Source organism: Balaenoptera borealis (genome assembly GCF_965194805.1).
Source record: "Balaenoptera borealis genome assembly, chromosome: 8".
In the NCBI taxonomy this organism is placed as follows: Eukaryota; Metazoa; Chordata; class Mammalia; order Artiodactyla; family Balaenopteridae; genus Balaenoptera; species Balaenoptera borealis.
Genome location: NC_138865.1, coordinates 45902529 through 45920841, shown reverse-complemented (window position 1 = coordinate 45920841; position 18313 = coordinate 45902529). Strand labels below are relative to the sequence as shown.

The 18313-nt window shown below is 34.6% G+C and overlaps 1 protein-coding gene and 1 long non-coding RNA gene across 4 annotated transcripts in view; one reads left to right on the top strand and one right to left on the bottom strand.

Moving 5' to 3' along the window:
- The window catches only part of LINGO2 (leucine rich repeat and Ig domain containing 2), a 1216268-nt gene that overhangs the window by 1018292 nt on the left and 179663 nt on the right, over positions 1 to 18313 (bottom strand). The window lies entirely within an intron of this gene.
- LOC309632772 lies at positions 2853 to 12634 on the top strand. Its single transcript, XR_014247060.1, has 2 exons — positions 2853 to 5266; positions 6379 to 12634. It is a non-coding gene; the product is annotated as an uncharacterized lncRNA (long non-coding RNA).

Genomic DNA, 18313 nt, shown 5'->3' with positions numbered 1-18313 from the left:
CATTGAACTGATAATATAGTATTAACTTAGGATTTAGACTTCAAACTACATTTTTCAGTGTTTGTGGTGAAGGTGGAAATATACCAGTTCTTCAGGGTATGCAGCCACACATGTGATATGTGTTACATCTGTAAATACATGAGTTTTATATCTCTTATGAGAGAGTAGGCATTCCATTTTAAGTGTATTGGTTAACCTTATGGCACACTTCTGTTATTTATGTCTGCCATTAGTGCATGGTGACATGATGAAAAGGTAACCAAGGGGTGCTTTAGCAGAACCAATTACTTCCTCTTCTGGTCTTCTCCCCTACTGATCATCTTAATCTGATACTGATCATATTTTACCTAGTGAAATTGAATAGTTCAGCTCAAGTCTGTCACTTACTCTGCTTCTTGAGGAGCAGGCATGTCATTCTCATCTCTGTGACTACATGGTGACTGGCACAATACTTTGACCATAATGGGTGCTCAGGAAATGTTAGTCATACTAGATTAAGAGTCAAACATTCACAATTATTTCTAGAACGCAAGAAAACAATGATCAATACCAAAAAAAAAAAAACAAACCTTTTGGGGATACAATATTTCTAAGCACTGATTACTAGGTGTCTTTCTATTCCTTTCCTAAGAATCAGAAGAGGTCAATTCCTACTAAACAGGTTGAATAATATTTAATCAAAGAAGCTACTGAATTAAGCAATAATGCTCAGCAGAAAGATTTTAGGTGGATTTGCAGAAATGATAAAAATCCCTGAGACAGAACTTGCAAACTCAGCAACTTATTTTTTAAAGGGAAGAATGAACTTAAGGAAGAGCTAGCACATGATGGCTGAAGGCATATGTTTAACAGCCGTATGTTTTGCTGAGTGCTCCCATTCACAGTTTAATGGGAGCTCCAAGATAAAATTGCACTTACACCTGAGTGTTTAAGGTAAAACACTAAAATGGGTATCATATGCTCAAAATGATTTAGACACTCATCTTTTTGGGCATATATCTCTCTCTCTCTGGCAAAGAAATGCAGTATGGAATCCAGGGCACTGGACTGAACTATGGAGGCAAGAGTCAAACGCAAATTCCAGATGGTGCTGATACAGGTAAATAATAAGTACTTTTTAAACCAAGAGCCTACGTGAAAACCACAATACATTTTTTCTTAATAATCCATTCCGAGAAGTAATGATTGTATTATCAGGTGGGTCTACATAGGCTTGTCTGGAAAAAAAAAAAAAAAAAAGCTGCACACTGTGGTTTTAATAGGTGAGCCTTATTCTTTTTTTTAAATTTAATTTTATTTATTTTTTTATACAGCACATTCTTATTAGTTATCTATTTTATACATATTAGTGTATATATGTCAATCGAATCTCCCAATTAATCCCACCACCACCACCACCACCACCCCCTTTCCCCCCTTGGTGTGCATACATTTGTTCTCTACATCTGTGTCTCTATTTCTGCCCTGAAAACTGGTTCATCGGTACCATTTTTCTAGATTGCACATATATGCATTAATATACAATATTTGTTTTTCTCTTTCTGACTCACTTCACTCCCTATGACAATCTCTAGGTCCATCCACGTCTCTACAAATGACCTAATTTCATTCCTTTTTATGGCTGAGTAACATTCCATTGTATATATATACCATATCTTTATCCATTTGTCTGTCGATGGGCATTTAGGTTGCTTCCATGATCTGGCTATTGTAAATAGTGCTGCAATGAACATTGGGATGTAGGTGTCTTTTTGAATTATGGTTTTCTCTGGGTATATGCCCAGTAGTGGGATTGCTGTGTCATATGGTAATTCTATTTTTAGTTTTGTAAGGAACCTCAGTACTGTTCTCCATAGTGGCTGTATCAATTTACATTCTCACCAACAGTGCGAGAGGGTTCCCTTTTCTCCACACCCTCTCCAGCATTTGTTGTTTGTAGATTTTCTGATGATGCCCATTCTAACTGGTGTGACGTGATACCACATTGCAGTTTTGATTTTCATTTCTCTAATAGTGATGTTGAGCAGCTTTTCATGTGCTTCTTGGCCATCTGTATGCCTTCTTTGGAGAAATGTCTATTCAGGTCTTCTGCCCATTTTTGGATTGGGTTGTTTGTTTTTTTAATATTGAGCTGCATGAGCTGTTTATTTTGGAGATTAATCTTCTGTCCGTTGATTCATTTGCAAATGTTTTCTCCCATTCTGAGCATTGCTTTTTGCCTTGTTTATAGTTTCCTTTGCTGTGTGTGCAAAAGCTTTTAAGTTTCATTAGGTCCCATTTGTTTATTTTTGTTTTTATCTCCATTACTCTAGGAGGTGGGACAAAAAAGATCTTGCTGTGATTTATGTCAAAGAGTGTTCTTCCTATGTTATCCGCTAGGAGTTTTATAGTATCTGGTCTTATATTTTGGTCTTTAATCCATTTTGAGTTTATTTTTGTGTATGGTGTTAGGGAGTGTTCTAATTTAATTCTTTTACATGTAACTGTCCAGTTTTCCCAGCACCACTTATTGAAGAGAATGTCTTTTCTCCATTGTATATCCTTGCCTCCTTTGTCATAGATTAGGTGACCATACGTGTGTGGGTTTATCTCTGGGCTTTCTGTCCTGTTCCATTGATCTATATTTCTGTTTTTGTGCCAGGACCATATTGTCTTGATGACTGTAGCTTTGTAGTAAAGTCTGATTCCTCCAACTCCATTTTTTTCCCTCAAGATTGCTTTGGCTATTCAGGGTCTTTCGTGTCCCCATACAAATTTTAAGATTTTTTTGTTCTAGTTCAGTAAAAAGTGCCATTGGTAATTTGATAGGGATTACATTGAATCTGTAGATTGCTTTGTGTAGTATCTTTTCACAATATTGATTCTTCCAATCCAAAAACATGGTATATTTCTCCATCTGTTTATGTCACCCTGATTTCTTTCATCAGTATCTTATAGTTTTCTGAGTACAGGTCTTTTACATCCTTAGGTAGGTTTACTCCGAGGTATTTTATTTTTTTTTGTTGCAGTGTTGAATGGGATTGTTTCCTTAATTTCTCTTTCTGATCTTTTCATGTTAGTGTATAGGAATGCTAGAGATTCTGTGCATTAATTTTGTATCCTGCAACTTTACCAAATTCATTCATTAGCTCTAGTAGTTTTCTGGTGGAGTCTTTAGGATTATCTATGTATAGCATCATGTAATCTGCAAACCATGACAGTTTTACTTCTTCTCTTCTAATTTGTATTCCTTTTATTTAATTTCCTTCTCTGATGCCGTGGCTAGGATTTCCAAAAGTATGTTGAATTACAGTGGTGAGAGTGGACATCCTTGTCTTGTTCCTGATCTTAGTGGAAATGCTTTCATTTTTTCACCACTGAGAATGATGTTCGCTGTGGGTTTATCGTATATGGCCTTTATCATGTTGAGGTAGGCTCCCTCTATGCCCACTTTCTGGAGATTTTTTATCATAAATTCATTCTGAATTTTGTCAAAAGCTTTCTCTGCATCTATTGAGATGATCACACAGTTTTTATTTTTCAATTTGTTAATATGGTGTATCACATTGATTGATTTGCGTATATTGAAGAATCCTTGCATCCCTGGAATAAATCCCACTTGATCATGGTGTATGATCCTTTTAATGTGCTGTTGGATTCTGTTTGCTAGTATTTTGTTGAGGATTTTTGCATCTATATTCATCAGTGATACTGGTCTGTAATTTTCTTCTTTTGTAGTATCTTTCTCTGGTTTTGGTAAAAAGGTGATGGTGGCCTCATAGAATGAGTTTGGGACTGTTCCTTCCTCTGCAATATTTTGGAAGAGTTTGAGAAGGATAGGTGTTAGCTCTTCTCTAAATGTTTGATAGAATTCACCTGTGAAGCTACCTGGTCCTGGGCTTTTGTTTGCTGGAAGATTTTTAATCACAGTTTCAATTTCATTACTTGTGATTGGTCTGTTCATATTTTCTATTTCTTACTGGTTCAATCTTGGAAGGTTATACCTTTCTAAGAATTTGTCCATTTCTTCCAAGTTGTCCATTTTATTGGCATAGAGTTGCTTGTAGTAGTCTCTTAGGATGCTTTGTAGTTCTGTGGTGTCCACTGTAACTTCTCCTTTTGCATTCCTAAATTATTGATTTGAGTTCTCTCCCTCTTTTTCTTGATGAGTCTGGCTAAGAGTTTATCAATTTTGTTTATCTTCTCAAAGAACCAGCTTTTAGTTTTATTGATCTTTGCTATTGTTTTCTTTGTTTCTATTTCATTTATTTCTTCTCTGATCTTTATGATTTCTTTCCTTCTACTAACTTTGGGTTTTGTTTGTTCTTCTTTCTCTAGTTGCTTTAGGTGTAAAGTTAGGTTGTTTATTTGATATTTTTCTTGTTTCCTGAGTTACGATTGAATTGCTATAAACTTTCCTCTTAAAACTGCTTTTGCTGTATCCCACAGGATTTGGATAGTCGTGTTTTCATTGTCATTTGTCTCTAGGTATTTTTTGATTTCCTCTTTGATTTCTTCAGTGATCTCTTGATTATTTAGTAACGTATTGTTTAGCCTCCATGAGTTTCTGTTTTTTTATGTTTTCTTCCCTGTAATTGATTTCTAATCTCATAGTGTTGTGGTCGGAAAAGATGCTTGATATGATTTCAATTTTCTTAAATTTACTGAGGCTTGATTTGTGACCCAAGATGTGATTTATCCTGGAGAATGTTCCGTGTGCACTTGAGAAGAAAGTGTAATCTGCTGTTTTCAGATGGAATGTCCTATGAATATTAATTAAATCTCTCTGGTCTATTGTGTCATTTAAAGCCTGTGCTTCCTTATTAATTTTCTGTCTTCATGATCTGTCCATTGTTGTAAGGGAGGTGTTAAAGTCCCCCACTATTATTGTGTTACTGTTGATTTTCTCTTTTATAGCTGTTAGCATTGTCCTTATGTATCAAGGTGCTCCTACATTGGGTGCATATATAATTGTTGTATCTTCTTCTTGGATTGATCCCTTGATCATTATGTAGTGTCCTTCCTTGTTTGTTGTAACATTCTTTATTTTAAAGTCTATTTTATCTGAGTATTGCTACTCCAGCTTTCTTTTGATTTCCATTTGCATGGAATATCTTTTTCCATCCCCTCACTTTCAGTCTGTATGTGTCCCTAGGTCTGAAGTGGGTCTCTTGTTTTTGAATCCATTCAGTAACCCTGCGTCTTTAGTTTGGAGCATTTAATCCATTTACATTTAAGGTAATTATCGATATGTATGTTCCTATTACCATTTTCTTGATTGTTTTAGGTTTGTTTTTGTAGGTCCTTTTCTTCTCTTGTGTTTCCCACTTAGAGAAGTTCCTTTAGCATTCGTTGTAGAGCTGGTTTGGTGGTGCTGAATTTGCTTAGCTTTTGCTTGTCTGTAAAGCTTTTGATTTCTCATTGAATCTGAATGAGATCCTTGCTGGGTAGAGTAATCTTGTTTGTAGGTTCTTCCCTTTCTTCACTTTAAATATATCGTGCCACTCCCTTCTACTTGTAGAGTTTCTACTGAGAAATCAGCTCTTAACCTTATAGGAGTTTCCCTGCATGTTATTTGTCATTTTTCCCTTGTTGCTTTTAATCATTTTTCTTTGTCTTTAATTTTTGTCAGTTTGATTACTATGTGTCTCGGCATGTTTCTCCTTGGGTTTATCCTGCCTGGGACTCTCTGTGCTTCCTGGACTTGGGTGGCTATTTCCTTTCCCATGTTAGGGAAGTTTTCAACTCTAATCTCTTCAAATATTTTCTCAGCTCCTTTCTCTCTCTCTTCTCCTTCTGGGACCCCTATAATGCGAATGTTGTTGCGTTTAATGTTGTCCCAGAGGTCTCTTAGGCTGTCTTCATTTCTTGTCATTCTTTTCTCTTTATTCTCTTCCGTGGCAGTGATTTCCACCATTCTGTCTTCCAGGTCACTTATCCGTTCTTCTGCCTCAGTTATTCTGCTATTGATTCCTTCTAGTATATTTTTCATTTTAGTTACTGTATTGTTCATCTCTCTTTTTGCCTTTGCCTCCATTCTTTTTCCAAGGTCCTGGATCATCTTCACTATCATTATTTTGAATTCTTTTTCTGCAAAATTGCCTATCTCCACTTCATTTAGTTGTTTTTCTGTGGTTTTATCTTGTTCCTTCATCTTGTACATAATCCTCTGCCTTTTCATTTTGTCTGTCATTCTGTGAATGTGGTTTTTGTTCCACAGGCTGCAGTATTGTAGTTCTTGCTTCTGCTCGAGCCCTATTCTTAAGTTTCTAAAGGGCCAGTAAAGAGAGAAAGCCAAGAACTCAAGCTCCATGTGGAAACAATATTCATCCTTAGAAGGCAATAATAAGATCCATTACTTGACTGCAAGAAGCCAGAAGGCAGATTCTGGTCATGCAGGTAAGAAGAGAGCTGGACTTACCAGAAATGGACCTATCAATGGCATACAGGGAGCCCTCAGTACCTGTAATACACCATTTTATAAAAGGGACTTAAACATCCAAGGATCTTCATAGCCAAGCATTTGGGGATCTGGAACCGATTCCTTGCTGATACAGTGGAACATCTCTATCGTTCACTGAGAAAGGAAGAACTGTTTAATAGGAGTAATGGCACAGAAGTGAGCATGACAACAGGAACTAAGGAAGCCAGAGAGTAGTGAGGACTGCTAATTTGAGCAAAAGTGTGTTGTGAAGAAATGAGAAAAAATGGTTGCAACAGGTAATATAACTCTTAAGGTTAGGCACAGAAATTGAAATTTGGTTTAAGAAAAATCACGGAAGAGATGAGGATTTTAGGCACAGGCCTGAGAGCAAGGAAGTGATTTTTTTTAAAAAGAAGACTGGCCTAGCTATGTGAATTGAAGGAGAAAAAAGGAGAGTCAATTAGGATACCTCAGAGGCTGGTGTTCAAACACTAGCTTATGTGCAGTTATTTGCTATGGCTTCTACTAGACCATATATTGCTCAAGAATAGAGAATATTTGGAACAATTTTCTAATCCAACAACACAATGCTTTTCTTTGTTCAGATCAGACTCCAGATGGATTATTACAGAAGGGAGGTAGAGAAGGAGGGAACGAGTAAGAAAAAAAGGCCCATAGTTATATTTAAGTGTGATATGATGGAAGCTTGGCCAATGTGTGGCAGTGCAAACAGTACTCCAAGGATGTGAGTCAAATTTGCTGCCTTCTCATATATTTTCAGTAATCTACACTACATTAGAGCTGTATATGCAAGTGTAGTTTATGTAAATCCCTGTAGGAAAAAAACCTAGGGGTCTAAAATGTTATTTAATCCAATTCAGTCACATTATTGATGACCAAACTGATAGCCAGACATTCATAACTACAGAAATTCATAAGGAAAATTCAGACAATTATTAGAGCAATGAAACCATCACTGCAACTATTTGAGTGCCTCTGTGCCTCAGTTTCCTTACTTGTAAAATGGGAGGAATATCAGACTAACTACTGGACTGATTAGTATGATTTAACTATCACACAGATTAGTATGACTCACCTTAAATAGTAATTCTACAATTTTTACTACAGGTCAGGAAAATGAATGTTTACATTTTTGTTTGCCTTCATTTTTCTTTTAAATAACATTTCCTGAACTATTTCCTGGGTCTCAATATGAAGCACATTTCAAATAAGAGTTTTAAATGGATTAAGACAATATATAACTCTGCCAGAAGAGTGTCTGTTTATCATGAAGTAGCACAACTATTAGGCTTAAGTCAATGTTGCATATGGGAGTGAAGTTGGAGCAGTTAAGGAAAAATTTTTCTGTTTATCTTTGTTTGTTTGTTTTTTTCCAAATCTTGGGATATTGTCCTGCTTTCTTAAATTATTGCTGATCTTACCACTGAAGATTTGATTTCCTTTCACAGTTTTCTCACACTACAAAGTTTCTGAAAACCACTGGTTTTCTCCTTTGTAGAATGAGAAAAATACAATTTTGGATATGGAAGAAGTATCTTGAAAATATTTTCAATTTTAAAACAGAAGAAACCAAAGCACCAAGTGGTCATGTGTCTTACTCAATGCTAACAATTAAATCAGCTAGTCCTTAGTAAAGTGCTTCTTCTCTCTACCTCCCACAAGATGACGGCTAGGCTTGCTTTCACAATCATCCAGAATAGGGGGCTGATCCTGAAGAGCCAGTGCTCATAAGATGATTTCTCAATTAATGTCTTTTCTTTGCGTCGTTTATGATAATTGAGAGGTCTAAGTTTTGATTATATTCTTTCTGTTGGGCAATTTTCTTTCAACACTAGGATTGAAATTCAATTAATTCCATCAATACAGTACTTATTCTAAGTGGTCTTTTACAGTTGACAATTCAAAATACCTGCAAAAAAACAAGTGTTTATTTTTTAAATGCTGAACTTCGAGTTCTCAGATATCATTTCCTGAAACAATGCTCATAACTAGACCTTGCTTCCTTTTGTTTTTTTTTTTTAGGTCTTGCCTTGAGGTATGCAGGATCTTAGTTCCCCAACCAGGGATTGAACGTGCGTCCCCTGTATTGGGAGCACACAGTCTTAACCACTGGACCACCTAGGAAGTTCCTAGACCTTGCTTCTTTATACGCTGGCCTTCTGTATGTATTGTAGTGGATTTTTTACCATATTGAAGTAACCAAGCATTTAGACATGTTCTCCTAAGCAAAATTCATCACTCTCATCTCAGTGAGTCAAACAGTACTCTCTTCATTGTGATTTATATCACTTATCAAAGGCCTTTGAGCCTTTGAGCACTTATCAAAAGGCCTTGTTACTCTCTGTGTACATTCTCTCTTACTAACAGTGAGTTCTGAAGACAGCCTTACTCATCTTTATATTCCCAATATCTATCTAGCATGATATGTGGTATTTGATAGGCACACAATATACATTTCTGAATAAGGGAACCCAAACAATCAGTGAATCAAGGAAGGTCAAACTATTCTCTTTGAGCCAAAAAATACAAATTATTATAAAATGACTTGTATTTTATTAACTGACACCATGTACCCTATATAGAATTTAAATAAATACTTGTTGACTCACTAATTAAATGTCCAACATCCTGAGTGGCCTCACAACCAGGACAGACCTGGACACAACCATAAGGGCAAGGTGAAAGAAATGGTTCTGGCTAATCAAATTATGTAACCTTTGAAAATTTGAAAATGGACTACATAATACACAAAAAGTATCCATACTTCATTTTCCAAAATAAATTCTTTTGAAAATGAATGGAATTTATTTTGGAAAATGAAGGAAAAGAGGATATTTACGATAAAGTAATACAAATGTCTAAAAATCTAAGGATAACAGGATACTGTATATTCTTTTAATATTTTTTAAAATTTACTTTTCAGCAATTGTAATAATGGGTACCGGCTTAAAATTACCTTACATTTGAGAAATTACATTATAAATATAAATGAATATTATAGTCATTTGCTTTTGATTACCACTCTTTTATTTAAATGATCTTATTAAAATTAATCTTTAATGTGACTAAAATGCAGACCTAATAGTTACAAAATAATGTTTACAAAATATGAAATTATACTTTAAGTACTTTTATGTTAAACAGTGTTAAAAGCAGTCTTCCTCTAGAAATTCAAATCAAATACGTTCATTTTTACAGTAAAAAATAGAAATATATTTATATAGTTTTAGTCTAAACTCCATTAGCTCACATAAGACTAAAAATCTGACAATCAAATACTCAATTGGAAGGAAAGTAATTTCAGAATACCTAGAATCTTTTTTCTATGGTCATAGATAAAAAATTGTATTAGACCTTTAGGTATGAAGCTATATATTAAGAGAGCTGCCTGCATTCTTGGTATAAAACTGTATGTACAACAAAGTTTAATGTTTTCTGCTGAAGCATTAACTTTTATTTTGCTAATGTTAACACCTTTGCATGTACAGAGAAATACAAATATTCCCTTCTTTCTCCTTCTGTTATAGAATTAAGCCCTCCTTCCACCCACTAACAATACAAGCCTCAGTTTTGCTGCTGCTAATGGAACAGAAGTCTCTAATCAGTCTCCCTAATTCCAAAATCAATAAACCCCTTTACACTGCCCTCCACACTCTGTTAGAATTTTCTGGCTAGAGCAAAGATCTGATCATATTCGTTTCCAGTGTTGTATCAGTCTCTACAGGTAGCCAAACCCCTTAGCATCTTTTAATGACACATGTGATTTCTTAGAATGTCTCTAATATATCTATTATAGAATTATTAATGTAGTGTAATAGCTACCTATATTCACAGAAACTTGGGCAGATAACACTTTGAGGAAAGGGATTGTGTCTCATTCATCATTTCATTTCTAGGCTTGAGTACACAGTAAGTAATCAATAAATATCTGTCATAATAAATGCTGAATGTATAAATATTAATCATGGGTAAATGTAGATCTAATGACATTACTTCCCATTCAAGTTACTGCTAATTTGACTACAGTTGAGCCAACAATCTTCCCCATGTATGTTTAAATACATATCATTAAAGATACTAACAGATTATCATTTTAATAAACAGATTACCCATGGAAACAAGCTCAACTTTAGAAAATGATCTACTTTAACAATCTGGTGCCTGATGAGAATGGGAGAAGAAGAAACAGAGGAAGAGAGGGAAAGGAGTGTTATTGAAATGTGTCTCCTACATAACGCCAATAAGCCCTAACCCACTGAGATACACATTGTGATCATTTTCTTACTACAGTTGTGTGAATTTGCTGGGATGTATGCTCAACAGGAAATCCACTTTGATGAAATGCATTTTTCAATCTGGAAGATTAAAGTCCAACTTTATTACCAATCTCATTTCTACCACTTTGTAGTTGCCTTTAGCTGTATTAAACCTGTCTGGTGGCAAAATGAATGACCTCCTCCTAACTGAAGCCATACAGTGACTCGTATTGTTCACCAAGAAAAAGAGAATTCTTGTATTAAAAGAATACCAATTACAGATCCCTGATGGTCCATTCATAGTATCTCCACTAACGGATGAAAAAAATGTTCCCTGCACAGACTGCATCTTTTTTCAAACATTTGTGGTGTCCCAGCTTAATAAAAAGAGAAAAAAAGAGGCACACATAAAAATCAAGGAATAAACTGAAAACCCCTGATTACTGAGAACGGAAGCAAAATAAAGAATAATGTGAATCTCATAAACACTATGAGGAATCACATCCAGGTCAATGCATGTTACAGCTTCCCTTTGCAAATACTAAAATATTAACACCTATGGGTCTTTAGTGAAATACTAGGCTACTTTTTTATGTATTATAGTAAGATGTTTACTTATGTTTAGAATGTATGCATGTTTAAATGTCAAGCAAAATAACACACAAAATCACAAAGAGAATTCTAAGTCTCATCAATTGTATTACAATAATAACTCATTCCCCAAGAATATTCCCTGCTCTGTATTATCTACAGAACACTGCAGATACTTCTATTATTGCTATTCTATCATGAAATTGTAATTTTACTATCTGGAGTTTCTTAAAGATAAGGATTAGATTTCCATGTTTTTAACCAGTGCCTAAAAAGTAAGCTTTCTATAAATGATCCTTTGGTAAATGATTAAATAAATGAATTTTAGAAAATTTTCATTCTAATAATCATCTTAACACCATGTTCTTTCATTCCTTGATTTTATTCTTTAATCTGTTTATGCTATATTATGTGCTATATTATATGTAGGAAGAATAGTATATACATTTATAGAGAGTATGCTGTCAACTATGCAATTTTAAAAATCATACAAAAATACTGGGAGGAAATGTCTCCCAGTATTAGGAATTACTTCTGAGTGTTAAATTCTGGCATTTATTTTTATTCTCTTTACTTTTTGTTAATGTTCTGTTTTTCAACAATTAATATGCAATGCTTTTATAATCAGTAAAAAATCTTCTATTAAAACATCCTATTATGATTCTCATTGATCTGACCAATCTAAGCTGTGATAAGCACCTACTCTTACCACCTCTATAGGTAAGAGTGGTAAGGTAAGAGTGGTCTTAGTCTCCTATAAAATCACATATTATTCATTCAAAATAAATGAAGTCATTACCAGTCCATGTATCTGGACAATATGGCTAGAATGTATTCCACCACTTAGCAGCAATATATTTAAATTGTACAAAATAGCCACAAAACAAAAATAATATGTTTCAAGAACATTCATTTATAAGTAGTGAGTTTTTTTTTAATAAAGGTAAAATATTATGTCATATTTCAATCAGTGTTATAAATCAGTGATTAGTTTATAAGGAGAAAATGAACAATCTAGAAAGAAGATTAAAAAATAGTTATGGTAACACCATATATAACGTGCAGTAAACAACTCAAGGAAACTAAAAAAAAAAATAGATGAAATAACAGGTCAACATACTGCCTTAAAAAGCTGAGGTCTAGATCTTACTAAGAATATTAAAAAAACACAGCTCCATCATCAAATGAAGAATTGCTTTCAGTCATAAGTTATAACCTCTGAATATGTAAGGCAGAGATGACTTTATATATTGTTTTTCTTAGAATTGTAAATTATTCTAACTGCTTGATTGTTCTAAGATTTCTACAATACAATTTCATTTTTAGGAAATAAACTTCTATGTTAAATAGATGTGAATTCAAACTCTGCTTAACAATTTAAGTGTGTCCTAGCCAATTTACCTAACTGCTGTAAACTACACTTTTCCACCAATAAAGGGGGAATAATACCTAACTCATGGCGATGCTGGGAGGAACGCATCATGCACTATATGTAGAGTAATGAATACAGTACATTTAGTAACTTAGAAGGTAGAGTAGCAGTAGGCACCCCCTCCGCACTTCCAAAAGGTTAAACTTATGGAAAGTAGGTGATACCAAACTTCCCCGACACTTCCAGAAAACAAGCTATACTAAAGTGACCCTAACCATGGAGTGCAGTGTATCTTAAATACGGCTATCCAGAAAGGTCTTCTCACTCTCAGCAAACTCACAAACTTGCTACACATAACATTTGAAACTAGGTAGAGACCAATCAATCTTCCACAGCCTATCTTCTAACTACTCCCATGAAAGTCACAACTGCAGATTGAATCCTTTCATCTGTGTCAAGAAGTCAGACCAGTATTCGTGGGTTCTCAGAAGTAATAGACATCTAGGTAGGATATGTGTGGGCAGACAAAGGTGAGATGGAAATGGTGCAGTTGAGAGTGTTTCAGGTGATGAAGTCATAAAATTATCCATGTAGAAGATAGATACATTATGCAAGTGGGTATCTGTGTGTGTGTGTGTGTGTGTGTGTGTGTGAAACTGATTGCAAATATATCCCCAATTCTTCACATCTCCTTTGAAATGTGACTTTACAGCTCCTCCCATCAACAGATGGACTGTATTTATCCTTCCTTTACATCTAGGCTAGCCTTGTGATTTGCTATGTCCGATAAAATGTCGTAGAAATGACGATGTGTCTGTTCTGAACCTAGGTCTCAACAAGCCTTGCACTCTTTCTTAAAGTCCTGTTCACTGTGTAACATGACGCCCAATCTCTCCCTTTGCCCCAACAGTCAGCTAGTCAATAGCCGGACCTGTGAGTGAAGCCATCCTGAATGGCTGTCAGCAGAAGTTAGAAGGAGAGGTGAGCCAGTCACAATTAGCCAAGGCTGGTTCATAACACAAGAACTCTCCAGCAAACCCACAGATTCTTGGACTATAATAAATGACTATTATTTGGAGACAGATTTTGGGTAATTTGCTACACATCAATAGCTAGATACATGGTGTGAGGTTTACAGCATGACCTGGGGAAAAAAATAAATGTTCTAGTTAATTTCATGGTTAACTGAAAACTCTCAGCCCTCATTACTTCCTTGACACTATCTTGTGGAAACAAGAAAATTTAACCTTTCATCTCTGAACTCTTTAAAAGCTAGTTGATTATTTTATAAATCTTTGAATGTTCAACTGTTCAGTGGGGTACAGGGGTTAAGAATATGGGCTTTGAGATTAGATTTCCTACATCTGAAATCTGCCTGAGTGACCTGATGTAAACTGCTTAATGTTTACAAGCCCAAGTTTCATAATCTCTAATATTGGGATAATAATGCTACCTACCTAATAGAAATTAAATAATACAACCATCATAATCACTGATGCTGATGCAAAGTAAGTATAATTATGTTAATTATTATTAGATGCTAAAAGAAGTATTGCTAAAATCAACCTTTAAAATGGGCAAGCAGAGAACTCTGTGGTCTTTATCATCTGTGGCCCTATAATTATAAAATTCAATATATACCCCTCAGGAAACTCAGTACTATTTGACTAGTCATGCTTAGAATGACTACTTGTTGGGTTGAGGATGAGGAAAAAGGTGACAGATTTTCATGAAGACTGTCATCCTGACATCTTTAAACTCATTTACCTCAATACATTACACACCAGAAAATTCAGCACTTTGAAATACAGATGTAAAAAGCTAGTGGATGTTGCAGGCACCTAATACATTTGAACATACACCAGCAGGTGGACAGGGGTGAGGGGCAAGATCCTACCCTCTCCTCAAGCAAGTTTCTGCCTCAGTTATTCTCCAAGACTATGACATTTTGAATACATAAAATGATATTGGATTATGAGTGACCTGAATGGAAGCAGAAATTCTACTGAAAACAGGCTCTGATTTTTTTCCTGAAAAAGTGATTTGCATACTTTCCGTGCATATTTCCCAGAACTTCTAGACTGTATTTATAATCACTAGACTGGATTAGGAAATATTTTTGCACCAATTGCTATGACAACGTGTAGCCACTTACAGAAGTTAAAACTTGACACTGACTAGTGTTAGGGGTAAAAGCTTTAAATGCGTTATCTGTCAGGAAAAAAAGTGAAAGACTGTTGGGGTGTTCTGTGGAACGTGAGTGTATTTAATATGAATTTTATAGCTACTAAATTGAGCCCTATTTTAGGATTGCCAAGAATAGTTACATGTACTTTAAATTGTGGCATGTTTGTAAAGACTTTTGACATTCTCTAAGGAAAATTATTATATCAGAAAAAAATCTGAATCATCTAAATTGCCTCTACATTGAAATATTGGGCCAAAATTACATAATTCATCAATTCCATAATGCATATTTTTATTTTTAAGCTAATGTTAGACTTATTGAAAAGTTGCAAAATAATAGAGTTCCCATATACCCTTTACTCAGCTTCCCTTAAAGTTAATTCAAATTTTACCAGTTTTTCTATTAATATCTTATTTTGGGTTCCATGATCCTATCCAGGATCCAATATTACATTTAGTTGGTTTTTTCTCCTTAGTTTCCTCCAACCTACGTTAGTTCTTTGACCTTATTTTGTATTTCGTGATCTTGACAGTTTTAAGAGTGTTGGCCAGTTATATTGTAGAATGTCCCTCCATTTGTATTTGCCTGATGTTTTCCCAATTAGATACTGCTCAGTCCATCCTATCAAGCAGTTTGTGATGTTGCTATGTGTTTCAGAAGTTGATGTTAACATTATTCACTTGATCAAGGTGGTATCTGTGGGGTTTCTGCACAGTCGAGATTTGCATCTTAAAACGGATGAGCCCTCATGATTGCTATCAGCCAGTTAGTGGTCGTTGGTGGCTGTCATTGCCTGGGCATGATCAAATGTGTTTCGCATTTCTAGTTTCATGACTGGACAAAGGCTACCACTGTATATTTTAAATGAAAAACCATTTATAGGTTAATTGAGGCAGGACTATGAATCCTGGTTGCCGTATGAAAACCTTCCATTCTCATTGTCTGGTAAGATCAAGAAGGTGCCAACAACAAAAAATACAGAATGGATGTTGGCAGCTGTGAAGAAAATCTAGCAGATAAGAGATTTCATGATATGCTGCCTCCCAATGACCATGATAACACAGAGTGAAATAAAGTGTTTTTTTTTTTTAATCTATATCTATGACACTGTCAAAATGTAATTTAAAAATGTCAGACCCAAACTTTCTTGAATGTTTGAGAATGCCTAAACTAATTTATTTCCTTTATATTTTCCTTTTTAATAGTGACAACAAAATAATATATAATTTTTTAATTGCATAAGTTAGTCTAAAATACTTCTTCCAGTAAGTATGAAATTCTGAGTGATAAACCAGTGCACCACTGCTTGACAGTGTTTATTCTTTATTCTTTCTGCAGCATCTTTGAGATAAATTTTTAAAATGAGATATCTTTTAATCATTGGCCTTTATTTCAATTATGTAGCAAAGTACTGAATTGAAGGTGACCCATATTTTAAGTGGGGTTTAGGATTTCATTTGGCAAAAACCTCAGATGCGCTATGAGTTTTTGTTCCTGGAATAGTTTCCTGTACACTAACACAGATTAGCAGTTGAAGGAAGCTATAGTCCTGTGTTAGCATTTAGTCTTCTACTGGGCAAGTGGGAAACTTGAGTCGGGTAGTGTACATCCCTCATACTTTTAAATATCTCCAAAGAAAAAATACAGTGGGTCCATAAATATGATACATACAGGAAGAAGCATAATACAGTGGGTATATTCGGTGGCTCACTTACAGCTACCAGTATACACTCTGACTTAAAGGTAAATGTCTATTTTTAAGGTGATCTGCCAAATGCAGAACAATAGTTTTCAGCTAGACTTTCCTGGCATAATTAGAGGTTCTTCCAATGTTTCTGGAACACAGTTCCCTCATCTGTAAAATGAGGCAACTGGAAAACAGCAAAATTTGTTTTGAAATATAGACAACTACATTTTAAAATGAAATGAAATGGAATAAAACTGTTAGTACTAAAGGTAATTGTTTTCTTAATGAAGTTTTAGTAGAATTTCATTCTATGTGCATTCATGACTATGTGCATAATGTTTCAACTTAATTTCTTACTGAGAGTCACTGTCAATAAAGTCTGAAAGTCACTAGATTACATCATCTCTAAGAATGATTCTAGCCCTAGATCCTGGGGTATAGGCCAATTTATGTCAAATGAGCATTTGAAACACTTCATTTAGTAAGGGATGCTGAAGGGTCTGGAACTGCGCTGGCTGATACAGTAGCCATTATTAGCCATATGTGCTATGTACATTAAATCAATTATAATTAAAATGAAATTAAATATTCAGTTCCTTAGTTACACCAGACACCTTTCAAGTGCTTTATAACCACATGTGGATAGTGGCCATGATATTGGAGAGTGTATATGTAGAACATTTCCATCATTTTAAAAAGTTCTGTTAGGGAGCCCTCCTCTAGAACCATCCATGCATTAACCAGTGTGTTAAACCTAGCCTAATTAACCCAATCCTGGACTAGTAAAATGGATTTCATTAAATTTATGTCATATAGATGAGGAGAAAACTCTAATCTTAATTCATAATTCATACTTTAATGCTTTATTCACACACCATTCATGTCACCATTTGAGGCTATTTCCTTGCCTTGCCATTAAATTAGCACAGCTTCTTATCCTTCTGTTGCATTCTTTTCTAGCTTTTATTTAAAATTTCATTCTCATGTGGGTGAATGACTTATTCCAATGCTTTATTTTGCTTTCATCCAATTCCAATGCTTTATTTTGCTTTCATCCATTTCCAAAGTTCATATGAGGTCATGCTAAAAGAAATCTTCTCCCCCTGGAACTCTGAATGTTTCATTCATTGTTATTCCTACTTGGTGCATGTGAAACAGAAAAACATGAAAAAAAGTATCTGGTTTTGGGTGCATTGTAGAGGTGTGATTTCTCCTTCTACGTAAACCTGCTTTAACATAAGACCATTATTTTTGATGACGGGCATTTGACAAATGGATGGGGTTAAATAATTTTTTAATGGTTGTAAGCATCATTTTTATTATATTATTGTTCAGAAAAATCACTAAGATTTTAGTCAAGACATATGGGTTTAATTCCTGATGCTAACTTGCTTTGTAACTTTGACTAAGTCTCCAAATCCATTCTATGACTTCTTCTTCCTTCATAAAATAAAAATAATTCTACTGGTACTACCTCCCTTAGTGGAGCTGTTGTAAGGGTAAAGTGCCAGTATAAATAAATACCTGCTCATTGAGAAGTGTTAGAAAATAGAAATGTTATTACTCTAATATTCTGGTTTTCTGAGTTCATTGTTTATGCCATATATTTACCATTTTGCACAGTTTCAGAGATAATAGTAATTCTTCCACATTTGTTAAATAAATGGATAGATAGGTGGATGGATGAATGGATGGATGGATAAATGATTGCATATATTGACTCTAAATTGTTAAAAACTATAAAAACATTCTTTAATAAATATACGTAAACATACATAATATATAAACATATAAA